The 25076-nt window shown below is 39.1% G+C and overlaps 1 protein-coding gene across 1 annotated transcript in view; it reads left to right on the forward strand.

Moving 5' to 3' along the window:
- Positions 1–25076, forward strand: part of LOC108880837 (protein phosphatase 1 regulatory subunit 29) — a 148566-nt gene that overhangs the window by 82645 nt on the left and 40845 nt on the right. Inside the window, exon 5 of the mRNA XM_018672558.2 lies at positions 6244–6292. The gene's annotated coding sequence lies outside the window, so the exon portion shown is untranslated. The remainder of the gene's footprint in view (positions 1–6243; positions 6293–25076) is intronic.

A 25076-nucleotide genomic window follows, 5' to 3' on the forward strand; every position in this document is an offset into this window, starting at 1 on the left:
CAACACTTCACCATCATTCACCCCCATATGTAATCACACAGTAATTATATCTAGTGATCTGCTATGAGAAACACTACAGCATGATTAGTACTGAACCACTGACTATATGACAAGTTGTACATGAATAGGGATCATTAGTTTTGTTCTGTGTTTTTTCAAAAATGAACATTTGCAGTATTTGTGTGTTTGAATGCTGAAAACTGAAAATGACGGTTGGATAAAAGACAATTAATGATACAAAAATCTGAATCAAAAATACATTATTATCAATATCTTCAGCTAGAGGCCTGATTTGAATTTTAGACAATTTATCCTCTCTGTGTTCTATTGTAAGGATTTATTTATTTATCTATCAGATATGTGCATGGTAAGAATGAATGGGCACAAACATTAGATTAAACAGATCCTTTTGACAGACCTTGGTATTTTTCCTTTTTTAAGGTTATTTATTTGGGTATTTTCCTCATTTATTTGGAATGAAAGGCTTATAAAGACTTAATAGTAAGGACTTATGGCACCTACTTAATCAGGTGAGCCAACAGAGAGCGCTGAGCTTGGTATTTTTCAATGAAAATCAGTCAAAACCAAAAGCCGAATCTTAATATACCTTCAAAGTATATAATTTGATTTGCTCTTTGCACACAAGGAAGGAAAGGCCTGCTTTTAACCCTCAGCAGCTCCATCTGTTTCCAGGTCTGTGCCTCATTGATGAGCCTCACATCAATTATTGAAGCCACATATTCATCAAAGAGGAGATTTTGGCCAGTCTTCAAATCCCCAAGTCAAAGCACTAGTTAGGAATTGGATTTCTTTTTTACGGTGGGGGTTTAGGTTAAGAAATGAATGTCAGTGTGAGGCGCTGGGAAGTAAGGGAATATGAATTGTGTGTTTGTGTGTGTGTGTGTTGATGGCTCAGTGAAGGATGAAACAAACCCATAGCTCTGTGGGGTTTCAGCAGTTTATGAGTTAGAAACAGTAGGAGTCATCTGCTGGTGTCTATGTGATGTTTGGCTCCATGGGAGGTATTCTATAGCGGAGTCAAAACTTGTTTCACTTGTTTACAGTGAAGTCAAAGGGTTAGTCTGTTTTTTTTTTTTGTTTTTTTTTCCTTTTTTGACAAACAAACCTTGAAAATTTATTTTGAAGTGAATAAAAGACACCGACACAGGAGACTCATAAGCTTCCTCCTTGAGCAGCTTTTTACACAATATTTACAAACTGCTTAATTTAGAGCAAAAATTCATTTGAAAGCTCAAATTGGACAACATAAGCATTTGTTATTTCAGTTCATGTTACACAGCAGTTAGAATACATGTTTCATGAGTCAGTTACGGCCTTTAATCAGTTGTTCCTATCTAAAAAATCTTTACTGCGCTTGTAATTTTCACATTTCACACTGTGCTGGAGATAAATAATAGACTAAAGTGGTTGTCAAATTAGCTCAAAGCTGAACTTTGTTTGAAAACAGGTCAGCAATTTACATAATTTGAGTCTATGAGCACATCAGCATCAATGAAGAGACACTGTTTCAAGCATAAAGATTTATTGAAGCTCTGTCCTCCTCAAGGGGCAAATATCCCCATTCAGAAATGAACTGGATTCAATAGACTTAAATGATAGAAGGGGAGGAACTAAGTGTAAAAAGTACAACTACAATTTCTGAAAAGGGGAGCTGAGTTTGTGAAGGCAGTTTGAAGGACTGAACGTAACCTGTAAAACATAATGCTAGGTAATTCAACCCTGCAATAGATCTGATCTCTCCAACTTTAAAATGCCTCTTGTTTATCTATCTAAGGTTCACAAAAGCAATTTGCATTAAGGTGTTGGTCTCCATTATATTGCACAGAATTTGCTTTTAATGTGTCCTTATGTCCTTATTTCACATTCAATCTGTTCTATTTTAAATGTACATTTATGCTGCGGTTTATCTATTATATATATATATATATATATATAGACATTCAGTTTCTTTTATCATTAGTTTCTTGTTATTGAGATGAGATCATTTTATATTCCCTTCACACTATTTGATTTTTTTTTATCACCTTATATGAGCTCATAAATAAACCTAAACAAGGCAGAGCGTTCTGAGTTGTCCTTCCCAAGGACTTGGATGCCAAAAAAACTCCTTTTTGGAGGTATCATTTATATTTTATTTTTCCTGTTGTCTAGTGTTAGATGGTCAAATTGCTCTTGAACATAGTCAGGCGGGTGCAGTACCTGGAGTGGTGATGTGTGAATGAGTGTTCAGGGTGTCCATTGGACTCTGTGGATGACAGGCTATGATCTAAAGCATCACCTTACTGGAACAAGTTACTCCACACCTCAAACCACAGTTGACTACTTCAGTTGTTTCCTCTCCTGCTGAGACAACGATCTTTGTGTCTCCTTTCAGCTGTGGGCTCCTTCAGAATAGCATTACAACATTTTGTGTGTACATCCTTTTCTGCACAGATACTAGATACAATAGACTGCAAGAACCAAGTGTGTGAAGGAGGTAAAGATATTTGTGTGTGGTGTTGTACTTCTGTTACTGTGATAAGTTCTTGGCAGTTCTTTAGGTTGAAGTAAAAAACATAGGATTTCTGGGTAAAACTAATGTACCTGAAGTTGTTTTATAGGTGGAACATTTGTAATATGTCCCGCTGCCAGGTTAGAGACTTTGGTAAAAAAAAAACAAAAAAACTCCAGTCCGTGTGAGTTTATCTGAGCAGGATGTACTTGTATTTTTTCTCTACTATTATTGATATCATGTATGAGGAAATGAGGTTAAAACTGACTTCATTTAGTCAAGAATTAGATATTCTAAAAGTCAAAATATATTTTAATTTTGAGTCAGAGCAGACCAGAGCTAAAAGGAGACTGAATATTGGACCTTTATTCATCAGGTGGTCAGAAACATGACTCCAAGCGAATGCTAATACAGCACAGAGTCAAGGTTAGGTCAGGGCTGAGTCTGTCTGCTTGTTTTAAAATTTGTCTGCCACAAAGTGTGTCCCAAAATGTATTAATATAGATTTAAAGGGGCAGTATTGAATTTGAATGGTCGAAGCTGAAGAGGCTCAGGGAAGCACTGGATTCTAGATCTCCCACAATGCAGTTTAACAGCTGCCTTGCTGCCACATCTTTCAAACTCTACACCACCAACTTGTAATGCAGTCTTAATTTTTGTACACATTATGAAACTGTCTTCACTGGTTAAGTAGTGGTCTTCTTGTCTGGTAAACTAACTCATGTCTAACATTGGTGGAGGCTCTTTTAACTACATCACAAACTGACCGTAATGTGTAATATTGATGAATTGCCCCTCTCTCATGGTACTTTACAGTACCTTGATTAATGTGAAGAATATTTTATAGTGTTATATAAACATGTGATAAATACATATCCATATTAAAATGTGAACTCTCGTGTAAATCCACAGAGGTGGTGAACCTTTTGTTTTCCACAGAGATAGAGTGTACTTAGCTCATATAGAGAAAATGCTCAGCTTAACCTACCTATTATTCTAAAACCATGTCTTAAAGAGTGCTTCGAAGATGTCCTCGAAATGTCCTCACTTTCCAAAGTATAAGAACACGCTCACACAAATGCCAAAACACATTAACTTCTCAAAGTCTTCACTGATTAGCGCTCTAACACAAGTAGCTTTATGAAGGTCAAAATACAGTGGCAGTAATTGGAACAGATAACCTGCCAATGCGAGCAGTGGTTCAGCAGGTAGTGCAGTTGAAAGGTCTGAAGGATAGGTGTGTGTGTGTGTGTGTGTGTGTGTGTGTTTGTGTCCATGTGCGCCCATGTGTCTATGCACGTCTGCGTGGTTCCTCTCCATTCAGCTCCATTCATCTCGTGTTTGCTCAAGTCGTCGGCATGTCACAGTCACATCTAAGCCCAGTGAAGACAAATGAACTCAGCATTTACTTCCACTCAGTCTAACTGATGAATGACCTGACAGATGGTTGTTGATTGATGACTGATTACTGATTCCAGTATTCCCAACATCCCTCACTGATAAGGTGTTCTGTTCCAAGGCTAACATTCAGGACGATAAACTGGGTTACCAAATCTCCAACTTTGAACAGAAGTCACACCCAAAAATGTTTTTTACAACCATCAGTTTGAACATTTGACCTAATGGAAGTTGGAAGTTTGTTGATTTAGAAGTATATTGCAGTGTGATTAACACTATATACTGTATTTTATCCCGGTGAACAGAAAACAGATAATTTTAAGTTACTAACAAGTGACACACCTTTGACTTTCTGTCATGTTTTTCATGACAACCTCTCATTTACTGCTTGTATTTCTTGTATTTTCCCTCACGATAGTGTCCTCCCCATGCACGCTGTCAGGGCAGAATGAAGCTGAATGACTTGAAAGCTTTGTATAGACTGCATAAGGTTTTGCTGGGATCATCTCATTTCCCAACAAACATGAACTTATGCTGAAAGATGCGATAATTCTAATAATAGCGGCTTTAAGATGAGAGAAATAGCAGCTAATCTTTATTTGGATACTGTGACACACGGTTACAGTTTGTGAAAGCACAGCACTGCTGCCATGGCAGACAGTGGTCAGAAGAGGTTTTTGGCATTATGGTGTATTACAGAGAATGTTCATAACTAAAGTGGGTGACACCACACTCAGTGTAGGCTTCAGCTGGCTCATTACATACACTTTTAAATGGTGTTTCAAGCACCTTCAGCCTTTACACTTTAGCCCTATTCAGACAGGATTAACATTACGGGGAGGGCTGTGGATTTTTCACTGTGCACACCGGTAATTGAACTCACTGTTCACTGTAAGCACTGAGAAATTACAGGATATGATCTGTAATACACATAGACATCCTGCAGAACAAAGCCAAAAGCCTACCTAGGAGGGAGTGGGAGAATTGAAGTGTGACACCGTATGAGGTGAATGAGTGAAAAATTGTACCCCTTCTCAGTCATATCTTAACACACAGATACAACAGTGTGTACATCATTCAGTCTGACTTACTCTTGCTGAGGGTATCATTAATCATCTCCAATGTCTATACAAACATCCATGCAAATAAACATCCATAAATCTGGTTAGACCATAGAAAAAGATGCTTCAGAACTTTCCTGACATTAATTAGACTTAAGTTTTTTTTTTTTTTAAGTAATTCAGTCATAGCCATCAGAAACTGATTATAGCTAATTTGGCATATTTTTACAAGTGCCAATTTGGCAAAATGTAAACACACATTAGCTAAACTAGAATCACCGGCTCATAGGCCTATCAAATTTATAAGCTTTGTTGAAATGCAAAAATAATTAGAAATAAGTATTACCTCCTCACAATATGTTTCTGTTAGAAACTAGAATGGCTATGGTCTGAAAGGACAAAAGGAACTAAAACTGGCCAAAGACATTAGGCCCCTATGCTACTGGCCATTTGTGCACACCAGGGGTGTCAAATGCACTAATGCTAGAACAGCTTTAGAATCAGCACCCTGGACAGTGGTTGTGATACTTTCATGCTTTCAAAACACTTAAAATTAACATCTTTGACAGCCAGATCCACCCAAAGACAAGCCTGATAATTTGAAGAATCATATTATGCACAGTGTAGGAACAAGTGTTTTTAGCCTTTTTTTCCCTCATGCTCTGTGTCACACTGATCCCGTTTCATTGATTCATACTGGGGAGTTGTTCATTGCTGCTGCAGTCTCACACTGAGCACTCTGATGGTGCTTGTTGAGGAAAGTAACAGTCAGAATTACGCATTTCCTTTCCTGTCTCAGAGCTGTCTCCCAGCATGCCTCAGAGCCCCAACCAGCGGTCTTTGCGTCATAGGCCCCATTGTTCTGACCACTCTGCTGTCCCCTCCCCTTCAACTTGTAAGCTTGAACTGATATATTCCTGATAATGAGCATCATTGGGCTAAATGTCACAGGGTTTTTAATGTCACTTTTAAGCCTCTGGTTCACATGAGCTGAATCTGCCATGTGAAAATTCTATTTGCTCATCACCAGTTATTTTTTCAATATTTCCATGATTGTGTCTTGCTGCTTTGTTCCTCCATGTAAAGCCTGCCCAGCTGCTTCGTTTCCTAGTTAGCTCTCTTTGATGTAGACAAATGCACCAATCAGGGACACTCTCTTCTAATTATCCTCCACTCACCGTGGTGTGTCAGGCAGGGACCTGCCCCTTCTTCCGTGGATGACACTGATGGTTGATTTAACTTGTTCTTTTTTTGTTTTTCTGTTTATTGCAGGCTTTCATCGCTGACGACTGGCAGACGATCTGATAACATTAAACTCGAGGTAATTATTCCCTTTGTCTTGTGCTCTGTACAGGCACAGACTGATGCATGAAGATGACACACACCTGCATTACACAGAGGCACACCTAAGGACTGCAGTGTGTCCACTATAAAGGGACATATTGTAGCGATAGAGTGGCATTATGCGCACTAACAGAAAGAAGTTTGTTTTGGTGGGTAAAGTCACAGTCTTGCTCACTTGGAAATCATCAGGTCATTGTCCACAGCAGCCAGAGTGTCCCATTTTTGTCTGCGCGTCCTTGACCAAAACACATGGGGCTACTGCTGCTGTGAGGGTGCTGATCTTGTGGTTTTTTTAGTGACATTAATAATGACCTTATGAGAGTTATGACGTCAGGCCACAACATGTAGATTTTTTCACGTAAAGATAACTTTAAAACGGCATGCCTTCGTTACTACCTGTACATCTAACTGGCTTTTGTGGTGGTTGTTTTTAGCCACATGCCAGGCGACATGGCAGTTACTCATGTTTCAAAGCACAACAGCAAACGAGAAGCTTAAATCAGTCAGGCAGAGCATTTTTCACTGCACAGAGATATTACAGAATAACAAGAAACTTAAATTTGGAATAAATAAATTGTATAAAATATCAGAATGTTTAGCTAAAATTATGACTTTTTCCTTTGTCAAGTGTGTGGTACAAATATGCCTTTTCTCCCTGAGGAAAAAGGTATTTTCTTTCCAAATTTGTCCACAACTTAAAGAAAAAAAAATTGAAATACATCACAATGAAAACACCCTTGAAATAGTTTCTTCCTACTAAAATGCTATTTCAGTGCCTTTGGCAACTCTTTAGCTTTATCTGTGGCAGTTAATATCAGACACTTACTGTGTGTGTGGCCAGCTTGTCATCTGTTTTGCTCTTAGTTGGGTTCTCTTAAGCTATAATATAAAATTGTGACTGTAATGTAAACTGGCAGCAAATGCTCTGCTTTTTTTCTGAATAGCTCCTGTTGGGAGCCAAACAAAGGTTTATATTTTGACAGGAGGAGAATCCCCCCTGAACCAATGCCCAAATAAGACCATGTCGTGGAAATGTCACAGGATCTGCATGCTTCAGTGACGCCACATCTTACTCAGCACAATGAAAGAGCCCTTTTCTGTCTCTGCAACCTCTAAGTGGTTATGTGGTTAAGAGTGTCCACAACAAACGTAGGGGAAAATTTAGATCATTAGATCATTAATTAGTAGATTGGTTCCGGTAGACTGCAGAGTGTACTAAAATGTAGACAGTATTTCAGTCTGGAATCAAAAATTATCATTGTGAAAGTAATGGAGTGTTAATTCCAATTGCAGGATGTTCTTTAGGCATACATATGCTTTAGACCTCAGGGGTGACTGCATATGTGCTGTTCCTGCAGTTCGTTTATCTGTTGATTAAAATCATGTGAGGAATCAACATCTCAAGAGCACGAACCAAATAATGAGATCGTCTTTACCAGGCAAACTCATGGGAGGAAAGTAAGAGAGAAGAGTGAGGAAAAGGCATACATTACATTAACTGTAAATTGACTTCTGTAGCAGTAGAGCACTTCAGGAACATATTTCCCAAAGCATCTTAGCAAAGCTCACTAATTAAAACACGAGATTACCTACACAGACAGACATTAGTGTATCAGTGTGCTGAAATCATAGTGATACATAATATGAATGTATAGTACACATAATCTATATGGTTTATACATTTTAACTGTTGTAATTGGAAAACAGCGCTGGCTTGAGTGATGCTTTGCAGTAGTTTTATGTAAATAGATTTTGTTTTGTATTAATTTATATTCTCTAAATCCACATTGATGCAGCTTAATAGTGATTTTGATATGTTTTAAATCAAGACTAGCAGCTCTGTAAGACTGTACTTGTGCACAAGTGCTTTGAGCATGTTAACAAGCTCATGGTGACAATGCTAATGTGAATGTTTAGAAGGTATAGTTTCTGTCATGTATACCATCTTAGTTTACCGTGTTAGCACAGTGCACAAAGTACATACTGTTACTAGTTGTGCTGGTATGTTGTCGTAAACCAAAATACTGGACAAACTGATATTTTGACCCAATGGTGGATCACAATGTATGGATGGATCACAATAGATTCATCCAGTTGTTTGACTCTAAACAAAATATGTCAAGCCAGGGATCAGTTATTAGGATACATCTTCCAGGAACCAAGGATATGTGGACCAAATTTTAGTTACTGAGATATTCCACTAGGACCAAAATGGTGGACCTGCCCACTGACACACCAATCAACACACCACACTCATCCCATGCATATTAAAAATATTACCCTGGTTGTTAATGTGGACAGTGATAGCTACTAAAGCTGCACAGACAAATTTTTGCCGACAAATCCAATGAACAGCAAAGAAATAAAAGGGACGAAGTCTGTATTGGCCTCAGTGTTTGACTGACAAGTGATCTTGAGGGGGTTAAGTACAATGTTGCCAAAATTAAAGACACCAGAATCTCAGAGATTACCACTTTAAATGTCAAAAGCAGAAATGGAAATGAAGCATAATGACCCCCTGCCCTGCCTATTATAGATAGCATTTTGGAATGAATCACTTTATACATTGATCTCTATAATTTTCTTTTCCCTTGAAGCGATGACAGCATTTGTAACCTGACAGGCCTTTTGTTGTGTCATATTCCCTGGTGTGAAAGATGTGTGGATCGGCCCTCAGTGTGTCACTCCCAGCAGGGGGCTGAGCACCATTGATCTGCAGCTACTGAATGACAATTGCACTAATTAGTCAAGGTTTGAAACACTAACCCCGCTGAGAAAGGACAGAGAGAAGGATAGCTTTCAACCATCAGTCCATGATGGCCGATCAGATGTCACCACATGAGAGGAGATAAGAAGAACTAATGTTTCTCTTGACTGAGGGTGTCAGAAAGAAACCACGAAAACACCAGAGGCAAATACAGACTTCAGCACCACTGTCGAAAAGTTTAAGCTATGTGAAGTTATAAGAGTGGTGTGGAAATCTTGGGGGGTAGGTGGGATATAAAAGCCAAGTAATGAGAAAAAGATCCTGCACTGAGAATGGATTGCAACTGTACCACTTTTAAATCAGGCCTACTGCTGATCTTTATTGTCTCAAGTTATTTCAGCCTAAAAACATAAGTTGAGCTAATTTCTCAAAAATCACGAGTTGACTGACCTTCTTCACAGTTCTGCTCAAAGTATTTTTTTCCTCTCCCGCAGTTAGTTGTAATGCAAAACTCATGACTGAACTCACTGAACCATGAAAAACACAAGTTCAGCACACTTAAGACAATGGTTTATATTTTTTACAGCAGAGTCAGTGTTTTTATAGACTCATCCAAAGAGAGATGTTAGGACCAAAGCCAGCGTTACCAGGATGGAAGGGTGGGGCTTATTGAAAATGAAGAGCTGTGTGGGTTGTTATGTATCAGCTGCAGCTACTGATATGAGCCTCAACATATTTATACATAATTTTTTGATCTGTGCAGTTTTATTTCACTGTTCAGATCCATTATCCTCCAGACAAATATTCTGTATTTACCTGAGCTTTCACTGGGAGTAGTTTATTTAATCAGTATCTATTCCTTGTGCATGCAGAATAACCACAGGTAACATTTGTAATGTGCAGCATTCAATATATATTTGTCATTAACACTGCAGAACCATAATTCAGCATTACTGTATGCAAAACCGAGTATTTTATAAGTAACCTTAACTTAAATTTGTCTGGATTGCATTATCCATTCAGGATGTAATAAAGAGATTGGTTTGTACAAAAACAAAATCGAAGAATCAACACTTGTTGTAGTGAACATAATGTAGCCTGCCAGGTTCAGTTAGTGTGTTAGAAACTAGCGGTACACAGTTTTGGAAATGCTACAGTGTACGCTCTGAATGAACAGGTTAAGCACAAAAGAGATGCAAAATGGAACCACTGCAGTGTCTTTGGCCAGCTGCACCTTTTTACTGCTTTAAAACTTGGGACATTAAGCTCAAGCAACAACTATGTCATACTTACAAGCGTTGTATAATCAGAAAATACTCACCATTATAGCTTCAGCAGTAAAGTTGCAGCCATCGTCATATTACTATTATATTAGTATGGAGATAGGTTGTGAACCCAGTCGTAACCTTCATCTGTTGATTTCATTTTTATCAGAAAACATCATTTGATGCCGGCACAGTAGGAAATGTCCACCACGTAACTCTCTTAACACGGCTAGAGAGTTTTAACCTTAATGCACCACATGTTGAGAAGTATGCTAACACACTAGCATTGTTTCATAAGAAAATTAATTTGATGCGGGAAGGCATTTTTTAACTCTCACCACTCACAAGATTTCTGGAATTTATTTGGAAAAGGTAACTAGAAAATTTACACTGGCTATACATGATGATGCTTATAAATAAGTTATTTACAGTTACTGAAAAAAAAATCTGCTGAATTCACTGAATTCCACTTTGACGTTTTACACTGTAGTTATGCACAGTATAGAACTTACTACACTGCACGTAAACACACAGTATACTTACATATTTATGCAGATGTGCAGAAACATATGCAAGTAGTGTCCATTCCCACAGTCACACAAATTCTCTCAGACACATGCACCCTCCTATACTTAGGGTAAGACAGGTCAGCAAGATTTGAGCAAGTTAAGGAGGAGAAAGATGATGAGGACAAAAGACTTAAGAGAGAAAAAAGGGAGAAGATGCAAAGATGGAGAGAGACAGAGGGCAATTTGCTTGTCATGCTGACCCCATCCTGCCAAGGCAACTCAGAAAATTACTTTGTCTATATTTAGCAACAAAAGATAGCAAGAGCCTAGTGCACACACAGACGTATCCACCCACCTATACACTTCACACACACACCTTGGCAGAGCAGTGATTTGCAGTGGACTCATGATCAAAACAGCATGGTCAGCTGTATCTTTACATACACACACACACACACACACACAGTGGCTGGTTGTGGATTGTGCTCATTAGGTGGGGTTGCAGATTGGTTTCTATTTATAGCCAGCAGCAGGCAGCAGGCTCAGCAGTAGAAGCAGCAGCATGGAGGTGTCTGAAGTAGCACAGGCCTCCAGTGGGCCGTGCTAACGAGATGCATCCGGAGTCGATCGCTCTCTGAGCTGCAGGAGTCCGACTGATAGTTAGCATGGTGTGGGTTAGTGTGATTCAGGTCAGTTATTTATAGCAGACTTTTTGATGTGACTTAGTTTGTATGATATGGGGCAGGACAAACAGTAATGGTAAACTCTTCATGATGCCATATGTTATTCACTGGCACAAGTTGTTGTATGTTTTGTTGCTGTGAGACAAAGCCGTTTCCATCTTTTACCAACAAACATTTGAACTTCGTGAGGTTTTGCTGCTTGAGTTTGTGTTTATGTGCCTGTGCATATATTAGAAAGGCCTGATTCCTGCTTTTTAAAATAATGTCCTCTTTGAGGGACATTTTTTTCCTCCACACTTTAACAGATGGTGCTATGTGTCAAAGATAGTTGACTTTAAATATAGAAAAGTGACTGATTAAAGTAAAAAATCTGTCTCTTAGTAAAGTGCTGGGCAATTGTGAGCCACCAGAACAGCTTTACCACCACTAGAGGGTTTGGACACTATTCTTCCAAAGGATATCTTCCAGTTTTATGTATTGATGATGGTGGTAAAGAGCATGCACTGTCCAACACATTGTCTGAATTAAAACATGACTGAAAACCTCTGAACAGGATGTAGACAAGACCCATTTAAAAACATGAATGTTAGCATTTATTCATACATTAGTTTGGTTTATCATTTTTCCTCCTGGAGCTGCTATTTTGCTTTATGCCTGCCAGTCCGCCCAGGCTTGATACTATTTTTAAGGTAGACAGCTTCTCAAGATGAGTGACAAGTGTTGGGTTAGAAGCTTGAACATCTATCTGAAAGGGATGATGATGAGACTATCAAAACACTGTGCTGCTGACTCAAGGTGAGAACTTGAACACTGGGAAAACACTGCAGTGATGACCAAAGAATAACAAGAGAAAAACATAAATTTAAACAGCACAAAAGATGAATTTACATATAAGAACAGAATGTGAATTTTGTTTCTGGCATGTGGTATACTCAAGTGTTTTGGCCTTCACCCAGGCTAATAATCTTGCTCGTTAAATATGTGGGTTATTTCATGAGTTACATGTGTGACCCCCAAATAACACTTGCCCATTATAAATACAGCTTGAGGCTCAAAGAGTCAGGAGATTGCAAAGAACATCTGTCTACAGAGTATACCAAGCCTGCACATTTGACACTTCTAGCTCCTTGGTTTTGACATCCACATTGCAACCAGTGTTGACACCCAGAGGTGACAGGTCTCCATGGTCTTACCTGTTGTCAGGAAGATCAACTGCACAGGCCAGGAAAGAGTTTTTCAAAGTTGTGGATCAGGCAAAAAGGGAAGGAAGGTTCATTAACTGTAAGTGTAATTGGCAAATACAAAAACAAGTGTGTAACCAAAAGCACATACTCACGCATTAATCTAAGAAATCTTTGTCTTTTCATTTAACAATTAAACACATGATGAGTGGGGGAGGGGCAGTTAAATATTTTTAACAGTACTTTCCTAACTTGTTGAAAAATGGCTTAAAAACACAAAAGAAATTTTAGAGTCAGCTGTCACGTTTCATCATTTGCATGTGCTCTTTGTAAGAGTACAAAATGAATCAGTCTACCTGTTTGGTACAGTTCTTGTCTGTTCTATTCAAACTTCACCATCACCTGCCATCTTTTCTCTGAATGCACCTTTTCATTTCCATTTTACTGAAATAATTACAAAGCCAACATTTGTTCATGCCCTCCTCCCTTGTTCGTTATCTTCATCACACAGCTGCTCTGAAAGCATTTTCACTATAATGTTTATAACTTTAGATAGAGAAAGACTTTTAAAAAGGTGTTCACAATCCTCTGTGAATGCATCTGCTCAAGTAGTCATATCCTCAAATTCTGGTATCAGTGCCGATGGCTGTCTGTACCAGTGCTAATTTGCATGTTTTTAGAGGAAAAAAGACGAAGTACACATGTTTGTTTCATCTCTACATCTTTACAGAACACATGTAATAAATATTTTATGGAGCATTTCATTTATATCATTACATTTCTAGGAAAAAAATAAAACAAAACATGAAATAGGGAGAAATGGCCTTGTGACCAAAGGACTGATCAAGTCCAAAAATCTGGAGTTTGTGTGGGATAAGACTGTGTTGTTTTGTTTTTCGTTAGACCCATATTGAACCTGCATGGTCTCTTGAGACCTTAACACTCAAAGCAAGACTGTTTTGTGTCCAACAGAAGATGTCTGTAGGTGTAATGGGCAACTGTTGACTCATTCAGTCAACTGTGACTGAATAAATGGAATAGAACAAAGGTTTGTTGATCCAGATCTCATGTTACACGGTCAGACTGGTTGGAACTGCCAAAACAGCTACGAGAACTGTGGTGAGCAGAAAAGCTCCTCAGAATGCACCACATGTCAAAGGTGGGTGAACTACAACAGCAGAAGAGTAGGAAGGCTTAGAAGAGTCAGTTTCCACCCCTATCAGCCAAGAAAAGAGATCTGAGGCTGCAGTGGGCACAGGCTCACCAAAGTGGACTGTTTAAAACTGAAAAATGTAGCCTGGTCTGATCTGGATCTGGATTTCTGCTGATCAGTCCAGTCCAGGCAGGTGTTGATCATGTTGGGAATGTTTCCTTGGCACACTCTGGGCCCCTTAATACCAATCAGTCATTGCTTTTAATGCCACAGCCTGTCTGAGTATTGCTGCTGACCATATACAACCCTTTCTGGCCACAGTTTACTATTTTCTAAATGTAACTTCCAGCATGATAATGCACCATGTCACAAAGCAAAAGTCAGCTCAAACTGCCTTCATGAACATTACAGTGAGTTCATTGTAGTTCAGTGACTTCCCCACTCACCAGATCCGAATCCAATAGAACACCTTTGGAATGTGGCAGCAGATCTTTCTCAAATCTTTAGAAATTATTAGATGCAATCACACTATAAGCATGTTAAAATGCAAAAGGACTTTTTCAAAGTTCAAACTCTATTGTTATTCAGTCACAGTAGGTGTTGCCATTCCTGGGAACTATTGCATCTGATTCTGTTTCTCTCTTACAAACCACTTGCAGCTGCATGTCACACAACTGTTCTGATTAGATGTGTCACTGCATGTAAACACCAGACTGTATTAAATCACATCCCATGTAAACATTTGACCTGAAATCTTTAATTGGGATGATTTCAATCCGAATGAAAAACGTGCAGGTAAACGCAGCTAATGACTCACCTGCAGTGAGCACTTGCAAAGTACTTGAGCTTGAGTGTTCTTATTTTGGATCCGTCACAAGGTCTGTCAGTGTTTCTGGGTGAGAGCCCATTGTATGCTCAGTAGTGCTGTTCTTATTAAAGCATTGTTAGTCCAGCTAAAGGCCTTAAAGTGAAAAAGAGAAAGCTTTTGTCTCAGCTCCATTGTTCGAAACCTGGGGTATCTTGACGTCAGTAACATCTGGGCCCTCAGGGAAGGAACATTTGACATCTTAATCACCATTACCCTACAATTTTCTGTATCTATAGTTCTTGATTTTGTTTTCTGCATTCTCACTATGGCCTCCTTCATTTCCTCCTTGACACTTCCCTTTCACAATCTGCAGATTCACTTCTCAACTTTTAATTCACCTTTTTAACCTACTCGGCTCATTCTCTATTTCACCCAGTCATCCCTTTATCCTCTACTGATGTAGGTCTCCTCTGTCACCACTCTCCTCTCTCCCTCTTGACCTAGTTGGTATCAGCATAAATCATCCACAGCGTGCAAACTCTAGATCTGATACAAAGCTAGGAACCAGATAAGAGTGGAATTTACAAGGTATTAAAGTTTTCTGACATCTGCTTGTATTGCACTCACTCTCTTCTTTCCTGGACCTGTTAATCCCTGCTCTCCCTCCAGGCTTGATAAGAAAAGGGATAGGAGAGGGGATAAGAGAGGATAAGGCTATACAATACACCTTTGCACTGCAATCGCTCACTACATATAGAACAAGTCGATAAGATTGGACAGTTTTCACTGAAGTGAGGAAGGGAAGAGTCAAGGTTGGCTATAAAAATATTTTCTAAAAATCAAGTCTGTTCCTTAATCAGCATGTAAATAATAAATCAGACCAAAGTCAGTCCACGTTTTATAATTATTTCAAATCATAACTCCATGCTTGTTTTTATTCTAAATGAATATATATACACATATACATAAATAAATAATCTCCCACAATTCTGCCTCAGGTAGGTGTTCATGTTTTGGAATTTGACAGTTTCATTACATCAACCACCACATTTACCCGTTTGCCTAGAGGGTCACTTTGCTTTAACAGTAAAACATACAATATTAGCTCTGCTAATTAGCGCCACAAAGCAACTATTAGCTCAATACTGAGCCATAAAAAGACGTAGTAGTTTCTCCTCTTCTGTATTCTAGTTGTTTCTTTTCATTTATCGCCAAACCAGATTTTTTAAGCCCCCTGTTGTCACACACTTTTACACTGTCCCTTCATTGGAATTGGTGGAACACTGACCATCAGCTCTGCCTGTTTGGCTTCCAGCAGCTGTTAATTTGTCCTGGTTTGTAGCACTGCTGCTGCCAGGAGGGATAACTGGGTGGTATCAGTAGCAGGCTAAGCCTCTCCCTGAGTTTGCTTCAGAGGTGGACTCTGGCTCATACAAGTGTAAAATGTAAAATAATTCATACTGTCCAAAGTGTGTGCACACTGGGAAGCTGTTTGGTTTTCCAGGGGGAGAGAAACACAAAATCTAAGCCAAGAAATAAATATTTAAACCACACTCTTCCTGTTCATTTTCCACCATTCAAGTCAAAGTATGTCAGTGGATAGCAAAAATAAAGAGAACATGAGGAAGTACTGCACATGTTCTACACATGACCCCAGTACATAGACACTTTAATTTATGGTCAGCTAAGAGTTTCAAGTAAAACAACTGTTTTCTTCAAATAGGAGAAATGATAGAATACCACCAAGAACCTACTGAGGTGAGATCAGAAAAATCTAAGACGATACAAAACCATAAATGTAACTCTACACCAGCCATATTAGCTTTCCCCTTAGTCCATCCCTCTGTCCCCTGATTTTCATCACTGCTTCTTCCCAGCATTGCCTGCAGATGCACATTGTCCTACTTTGGTATAAGTTGTATCCCTGCTCCAGAAACAGCCGCTGTGAGCGCCACAGGGCAGAGGAGAGAAAGCACCACTTGGCCGTTGCCTCGCAGTGCTGTGGATTGACAAAGAGTCAGGCAGAAGATCTATTCTGTGTCACTGGTCCTGCTGGAAGGATTTGGGACGGTTTACTCTGTAAACATGCCTCTGGTCTTTCAATGTTGCCACGTTGCTTTGTAAAGCCATGCCTCTCTCACGTCATTCAGTTCAGGCTGATTTCAGCTAACTTAAATGCACTCTTGATTTCTATGATGTGAAGGGAGTCAAGGACGAAATTAAAAGTAAAGAAATAATTCAAAAAAATGGAAAAGAAGGACAAGGTGAGGGAAAATGCAAGTAGACACACTTTTTTGGAGGAGGGAAAAATGGACACATTTCTTGGTGAGGATTGTAGAAATTATGAAAATAATACGGGTGAGTTCTGTGATTGGGAAGTCAAGGACATTCAGAATCAAAAAGAGTTTGAGTTCTGAACAAGTAAAAGCCAGAGGGAAAGTCAAAGGTTTCCTCCTGTGAGACCAGTCCAGGGGGAGAGGGGGCTAAATAAAAGAGAAAGAAATATCGAATGTGGACCTAAAAAAGGAGCTATCAAGAAAAAAAGACATGTAAAAAGGAGAAGGAAAGAAAGAAGCACAGACGGTGGCATAAAAAGGCCAAGAGGGAGAGGGAGGAGGCACCAGCCAGAAATGTCAGTTGCCATTGTGTAAAATACCAAGAGGGATAAAGAAAGAGGGATGGAGAGTGGAAAAGGGATGAGTGCAAAAAGAAGAGAGGAAAAAGGCTGTAAGAGAGGCTGGCAATTAAAGTGAAAAGAATGTTAGATTGATGGAGAAAAAAGAAATACTGACAATGAAAAAGTAGAGGAAGGCCAGGATTGATAGAAGGAAGAAAAGAAAGAGCAAAGTGAAAGACTAAAAAGAGGCGAACGGACAGGGAAAGAAAAGAGGTGGGTAGAAAAAAAAAGGTCAGTGAGCGACTGAGAAGCAGATTAAAATGTCAGAGAGGAGAAAGTAGAAAGGAGAGGCCAGCTCTCTGAAACCCAGAATCTAAAATCACCTTCACTCACTTTTCTAGGAAGAGAGAGAGGGAGAGGAGGAGGTGAGAAAGGCAGGCAAGGAGGGAAAAAGAGGAAGAAAGACTAAGATGAGGGGAATGAAGGGAAGGGAAGAAAAAAAATAGGAAAGACTGAGACACTGTGTGTGTGTGTGTGTGGTGTGTGTGTGTGTGTGTTTTCATGAAACAGCCATTTTAAGCCTGGTATAAATCATCCTGGCACCATTACAGCAGGTTCTCAGAAAACAGGCCACCAACCCAATCAGTCCTGTACAGCATCCCTGTAGGCACACTGGCCATCACACACACACACACACACACACACACACACACACAGTGTACCACAGAGTGAGACTGAAAATGTTACTTAAGCTAGTCCAAAAGTATAGTTTTACAAACTACCAGTTACTTTGCATTCAAAATCATGGAACTGCAGCAAAGCTAAAAGCAGTACGAGATTATTAAACATTTAGAATGAAACATCTCTGTTGGAGAAAAAAATATAATAGCATTATTATTTTACAGCATCCTGCCTCAGGAGTAGACCAAAGACTCCAACCGATCAGAATGAAACTTGCATTGTTGTTCATCCTTTGTGATGTCAACAACCCTGATGTCCAAAGAGCATGTTGTATACGACAAAAAAGCAAAAACAGCTGTTGTATGCCAGTCTTTCCATTAGGCTTTGTTAGGCATCCCAGTCACAGGATTGGGTGTCTCCTGCTGTGACACCTGTGTATCACCTCAAGAGTTGGTAGAGACCAAAAACAGAACTATCTATTAAACCTGTAGAATCAGGTAGAACTTTTCAAATGCATGAATCCTGGCTGAGGATTCATGGAACATACGCAGAATTGCAAGGAATCCATATTTCCAAAATAAGGATGTTGTCTTACAAAACATATTTGCTGTTGCAGTTTAGTTCTGTATATAGGTGTGATTTCTAGGACATTGGTATGGGAATTACTCAAACACCACATTCTAGTTGAATAATAAAACTTCATGTTGTTAAATTCTGTCAGTGTTCTTGTCTTTCCCAGTGCACATCTCATCAGCTGTGTTGATTATAATAAATAAGGATAGATTTAAAAGCACAGATGCATTGTAATCTCCCCTTGTCTCCTAAAATCATCTCCCCAGCTGCTGCCTACACTTCTCTCTCAGTAAACAAATCTTTGCGTCCCCCTGCTCGCATTAACTTGAATGTCTCTCCCAGTCTGTTTCACAACTTTTATTACAAGTTCTCATGCTGAATGGATGGATGAAGGTGAAAGTTGACAGACAAAGAGATTACAAAAACCAAAAGCAACCTGTGAGTCTCAGTTGTGCCCTCTCCTCTTCCATCTTATTAACTGCCCATTGAAATATGAGAATCTCCTCAGAGAAAAGAACGTTTACTGGAAACTTTCAGTTGTAGATCATCCAGAATAATGCTGGCTTACTGCATAGATTGTAACTGCACAGAATGAGTGCCATCATCAGCGAAGAAGTTGTAATTATAGTAAATTATGTTCTCAAGAGTATCAGGCTTTTATTGCACACAGCAGCTAATGCATTTCATCCTTGGGATAAAATGGTGAAAAAGTGGAGTTTGTTTGTTTGGTTTTTTTCTTAAAAGTCAAGTGAGCAGATCTTTCAAATGGCAGCTCTTTGTTTAAATCTGTGGATTGTTAAAGGGGACTAAATACAGCTGCGAGGACGTAGGGTTTGATATACATGTAGAGTAAATGCCAAGGAGTAATGAAGTTGTTCTTGTGGCTCCTGGTGGCCCTTACTACTTACTTGTATGTTGTTGGGTTTTTTTGTATTTGTCAACTGTCTGTAAAGTGCTGTATACAGCTGACTCTCACACGAATAGGGTAACAGAACTACTTAAGGTTCAGTTCTCAAGTTCCCCTTGATGTATCACTTGCATTTGAATTCTTACTCTTATTTGGTTTATTGCAAGAGAAATCCTTCATTTCAGTCTGAGAGATAACTATTCTGTCAGGAAAACTTTTTAGACTTAAAGTTTGCTTAAACTGTAAAACTTCAAAATTCCATATTTTACCATGAAACTGGTCCTTCCTAAAACTGCAACTTCTCTGTTGGAAATTTTTACCAATTTGCAAGTTTTTACAAACATCTCAGGCACAGTTTGTATTAAAGACAAAAGATATGTAAATATAACTTCCTTAAGGTTCTTTTTTCTGTTCCTTCTGTTTCTTTGTTTCCCCAATCCATCTGTCTTTGCTTCCTCTCCCTCCCTCTCACTTTCTCAAGGGCAGCAAACAAACACAGGTAAACACATGTACTGTGAGCTACTACAGAATTTGGCTGTCATGCTGTCCATGCTGGATATTCCCAGATGGTACTCACTCAAATTTAAAGATGAACATCTTACACTCCAAAGCTTTTCACACTTCTACTACTTTGTCCAAGGTGAGAGAGAGAAAGAGAGAAGTTGTGCAGTGATCGAGGAGGGAAACACAAAGCAGAGGGAAGGCCAGTTTCTTGGAAGGTCATGTGAAAATCTAACAACATAACTGAACTTGTGAATGTACATTTTCACATTTGGTTGTTATTGGGTGAAAACCTTGTTGCTCCAAAATGTCATCTATTCAATAAATTTCTCCTGAGACCAGATGACTGTGCTCAGTTAATACTCAACACTCCAAGGTTTTGAATTTGTTGTTTTCATCCTCAGTTTACACATTTATTTTATTTTTTTTTTTTTAAATCCTTCTCTAACATGTTCAAACAGGCTTAGGTTTAAAACCAAGATTTTCAGCTCTGTTAAGGTTATGATGACTTAATCTCATGCCAGCAAACAGAGGCAGTTGGAAATGTCTGAATTAGTCTTGAAGCTTTTATTAGTTTGGCTGTGTAGCAGAATTGTCGTACTTCAGCATCTTAGTTTTTCTTTTTTTACTCTGTATTTCACCACGTTGGAGAACTGAAGTATGTCCTACCAGTAATCACTGTCATCTGACAGGAATACAAAGCAACATTTGCTCTTGCGTGAGGCAATTACTGAAAATCCAGAGTAAGGTGATATAAAATTAATGAACTCTATTGAAACTACTGCTTAAATTGTTTTGAGAGGACTGACTTAGAGCTGTATTAACAATCTGCTCTGTGGACATGAAAACGCTCCCCTGTGTTTCACTCCAGTGGATGATTCACACGACTATGTTAATTTTTTTCATTATCTTGCATTGCGCTCTGAATGACCTGCTGAAATTAAACGCCAGAGATTACCAGTCAACTCAAGTAGAACTGATGCTTATTGTGTATTGTACAAGTGGCAAAGAAACTTCAGTTTTTCTTATGTCTTGAAGAAAGGATCCAGTCATATGCACTGCATGGCCAGCAGTCTGCAGGGTGTTATTTCTAACTTCTCATCTAAGCAGGTGATTTCACTGATGAGGTCCCGCCCTCTACTTGTGAAGGAGAACGAACAAGTGAAATCACCTGGTGGAGTTTCTAATGGAATAAAAACCTGCAGTTTTGCCCTCCACGAAAAATGCATGCCCATCTGATTTAAAGGAACATCCACCCCCACTGGTGTCAATAGTTTCACTATTATCTGATTTATAAATATTTATGTACTATATTTTTTAAAGACAGTATCCAGCTACACTGTCTCTTAATGTTTATTTACAACATGTCTGCAGTGGCAAATATTTTTTGAAGGAAGCTGACCAAAGTTTTGATCAACATATAAGTAAACATTGTTTAATGAACAGAACAGAACTACGACAAAGAAAGGAAGGAAGGAAACCAAACTGAACAATCTTTCCCTAAAGCTGGGTACACACCAAAAGATAATCAGGCCAAATCCCCCCTGCCCGATCAAAGTCAGCAAAGGCCGATTATGGGTTGGATGTAACAGTTAATCTTTCCTGTTGTGTGAGGTGTGTTCAGAGTGAATTTACCCTCCCCAGTCTGCTCCGAAGACATTCAGGGCCACCCCGATAAATATTAAACATGTTCAGTATTTACAGCTGAATATCCTGTTGTCTGGGAGTATACTGAGGAGAGCCGAATCATCATCCGCCATGTTTATTTAAGTGTCACTTAACCGCACAAGATTTCGAGTTTTGAGAGTCCATCTGTTAGTGTGTGGTGTGCCGTGTTGGTCTTCTTGTTGCACATCACACACTATAAGAACAACACTGTGAAATCTGACAATATTTGTTGTCACGTGTGATCTCTCCTATTTTCTTAATCAGGTAAGATTTTAAAAATCTTTTGGTGTGTACCCCGCTGAATTCTAACCTAAGGTGTGTCATGCAGAACACGGGGAACTTGAGAAATTAATCTTAGAGTGAAACTAAAAAGTGAATATCTCTAAATCTCAACAAATAAAACCCAAACTATCTGCATGGCTAGATGCCACCAAGGATAAGTAAGAAAATGTTTTTAGTATTTTTTGGACTCTCAAATGGTTGCGCACACACACCTCTCATTTGTATTTAAATGCCTTGATATCCGTGTTGTATTCATATTCAGTGAAATACATGCAGTGGAGCCAAATTTCAGCCTCTGAGTGCAGGTGTGTTGCAGGTTTAGTTCCACCCTGATTGTTGATGAGGAGCACCTGGTCAAGCAGGTACAAACCCTGCAGCGCAGTGGCTCTCGAGGACTGGCAGGAAGAACCATGCCACACCACACGCGCTTTGACAAAAGTGAAATGAGCCAGTTGGAAAAAGTTCACAACACCCTCTTGAACAATTCGCCTTCTGAATACATGTTTGATCAGAGAACAGGAGCTGCACTAGATTCACCCACTTCTCTCTCCCATCAGTTTGGCTGAGAGCTTATTAATGACTGAGGCCCTTATTAGGAGACACTTATGCACTATATACAGGAAAGACCATGGTGCTTTCAAACAGCAAAATCATTTATTTTAGTCTCATTAAACCAAGGTCCAAGCCTCTTATCTCAAATCTGATTATGCACTCATCCCTGCTGACTATTACAACATTAGGTAATCAGGTTGGGTAATAAAAATTAAACATAAAAGGGATTAGATTTCGTTTTCAAAAATGCTTCTATCAAATTTGTAGTTATGTAGCTGTTTAGCAAAAAAAAAAGAAAAGCTGAATCTTTTTTTTTGTATTTCATGACTGCTGTCAAGAGAAATGAAGATTTGACACCCTTTTCAACTGCATTATTTGAGATTGCTGGGACAATAGCCATAAAAAGTTTCTCTGACATGCTTTGCACGCATTTCAGAAGAAAAAATGTGACATTTTAATAACTCTGTGGAGAATATTTCAAAACACACTTGCCTCTGTCCTCAGTATGATTTGATTTGAGTAGAGGTCTAAATAGCCAAAACTCTGACTGCAACCTCTGACGTACATCAGATGACAAGCTTATTTAAAACTTATGTGGTGCGCTGCAGGTGAGAGATTTGAAGCCGCTGAACCAGAGCACTCACAGAGGAAAGTAATATCCTGAATATGATCTCCTCCACCTTTCCTTCACTCTTGTCTAGTTTTATTTGAAACCAGTGTGCAACTTTAAACCATTTCTCCTGCATCTGTCGGTCAAGTTCTGAACATCGCATTGTGGTTGAGCTTGCCTCACACTGCTTTTCAGTTTTGTCTTAAATTACTTACTGTTGTTTGTCTGACTGCACATTATAAGTGCAATGCCATTCTGCAGTTAACTCTGAATTCTCAGATATGGAAGCAATGGTATTAAAGCACTGGACACTTCATTATGCATTTCACAACTGCATAAAACACACACACTACCTTTCTTGCATGTTTCTGGCTTCATGTTGATGTAAAATAACCTGGTGATATCTGGTATCTCATTCATTCTACTCAACCTTGCTTTGGCTGTCCCCATCCTGTGCCTGAGGACTGAACCGCGACATTGTGAAGGAAACTCATTTCAGCTGCTTGCATCGGCAGTTTCTTTTTTTTTGGTCAACACCCAGAGATCATCTCTACAGATGGCTGACAGAGTGTGGGTAGAATAGAGAATGCAGCTCAGTCTAAAGGCAAAACTCTTGGTTGAGCAATGAATTTGTTATCTGCTTGTGTGTTTATTGATCATTATTAAATCTGCTCCATCTTTTCAAATAATTTGACCTCTTCTATTTCTATTTTTTGACTGTTGTTTACAAAAGATTGTAAGATTTAAAATTTTGTTTTTCCAAATTGATCTCTTAACAATACATGGCACTTTGTGAAATGGTCACAAAATCTATTGTTATGTACATGGACAGGAATTTTACAGTATATCGATGCTGATGTTTGTCACCTCTGCTGAGTTAGGACACATCCTCTGGGCTAAAGGACAAATAAGTGACTCTCTCAGGAGAGGGCATCTGTGTGCGTTTGCCTTACCTATGACCATGTGGGCCAATAGGGGGGCGGATTTATTGTTCAGAGAAGCATTTTCTTACAGATATGGACCCTATTTAGACAAGAGGACAAGCAGTTTTTAAAGTCACATCCTACATCCTACTGTTTAGGCAGGGTGAGGCATGGATTATGTAGCCAACCATCTAATCTAAGCAGAGGCACCGTTAGATCTTTGCTCCTGCCCCTGTGAGAGTTGACATGCCTGTGGGTAACACTCCAGGGTGTGTCAGTACATGATGCAGACTTGATGCAGTGAGTTGAACTGTGACACATAATTACAATAGTTTGGGTGTTAGTATAGCTGCTGTGATGCAGTTGCAGTTTCACAGCATGTGATAGAAGCGTCTGTGGAAATATGGATGTGTGTAAGTAACTTGGTGTGAGTAAATGTGTGTGTGTGCAGGCAGGCGAACCCTTGAAGGGTGGATGAATGGATGGATGCGTGGGTGACTGATGAATTGTAAATATGGAGAATGACAGAGATACATGGAGATTTAATAGGCTACTGAGATGGATGGATAAACAGATGTTTAGCTCACCACACGAATGAAAGATGGATGGTTGAACAGAGGGACAGATAGATGGATGTGTGATAATGCTGAGACAGACGCATATGGTGTTTTTAAGTTTATATGTACAGTAGGGGAGAGTTTGTATGAAATCAAAAATGGTGTGTGTGTGTGCAAATGTGTCTCAGAATGAAATGGCAGGAAATGTAAAATCTTACAATGCAAGAAAGTTTAGTAGAGAGGTATCAAAGCGTAGAGAAAGATGAAAAGGAAGGATAAAGGTCAGGAGGAAGGAAACAGGATGAAACCGATGATAAAAGTGAGATGATCCAGGGCAATGATTGGATGTAAATGCAGAGGAGACTGTTGGCGTAAAGGCAGGAGGTTTTCTATAAAGACAAAAGTAGCACTGTTGGTAAACTTGCAGCTGATTAATTTCAATTAAAGTTTAACTCTGTTGTCTCTTGCTGCCAGACTCATAAAAAGAACCATAAAAACTATATATCGATGAAAGAATATTAAACAGAGCACAAGATGCCAAGTCATACCTTAAAAAACATCATCATCCATACAAACTCATTAAA

This window comes from Lates calcarifer, linkage group LG5, assembly GCF_001640805.2.
Source record: "Lates calcarifer isolate ASB-BC8 linkage group LG5, TLL_Latcal_v3, whole genome shotgun sequence".
Taxonomy (NCBI): domain Eukaryota; kingdom Metazoa; phylum Chordata; class Actinopteri; family Centropomidae; genus Lates; species Lates calcarifer.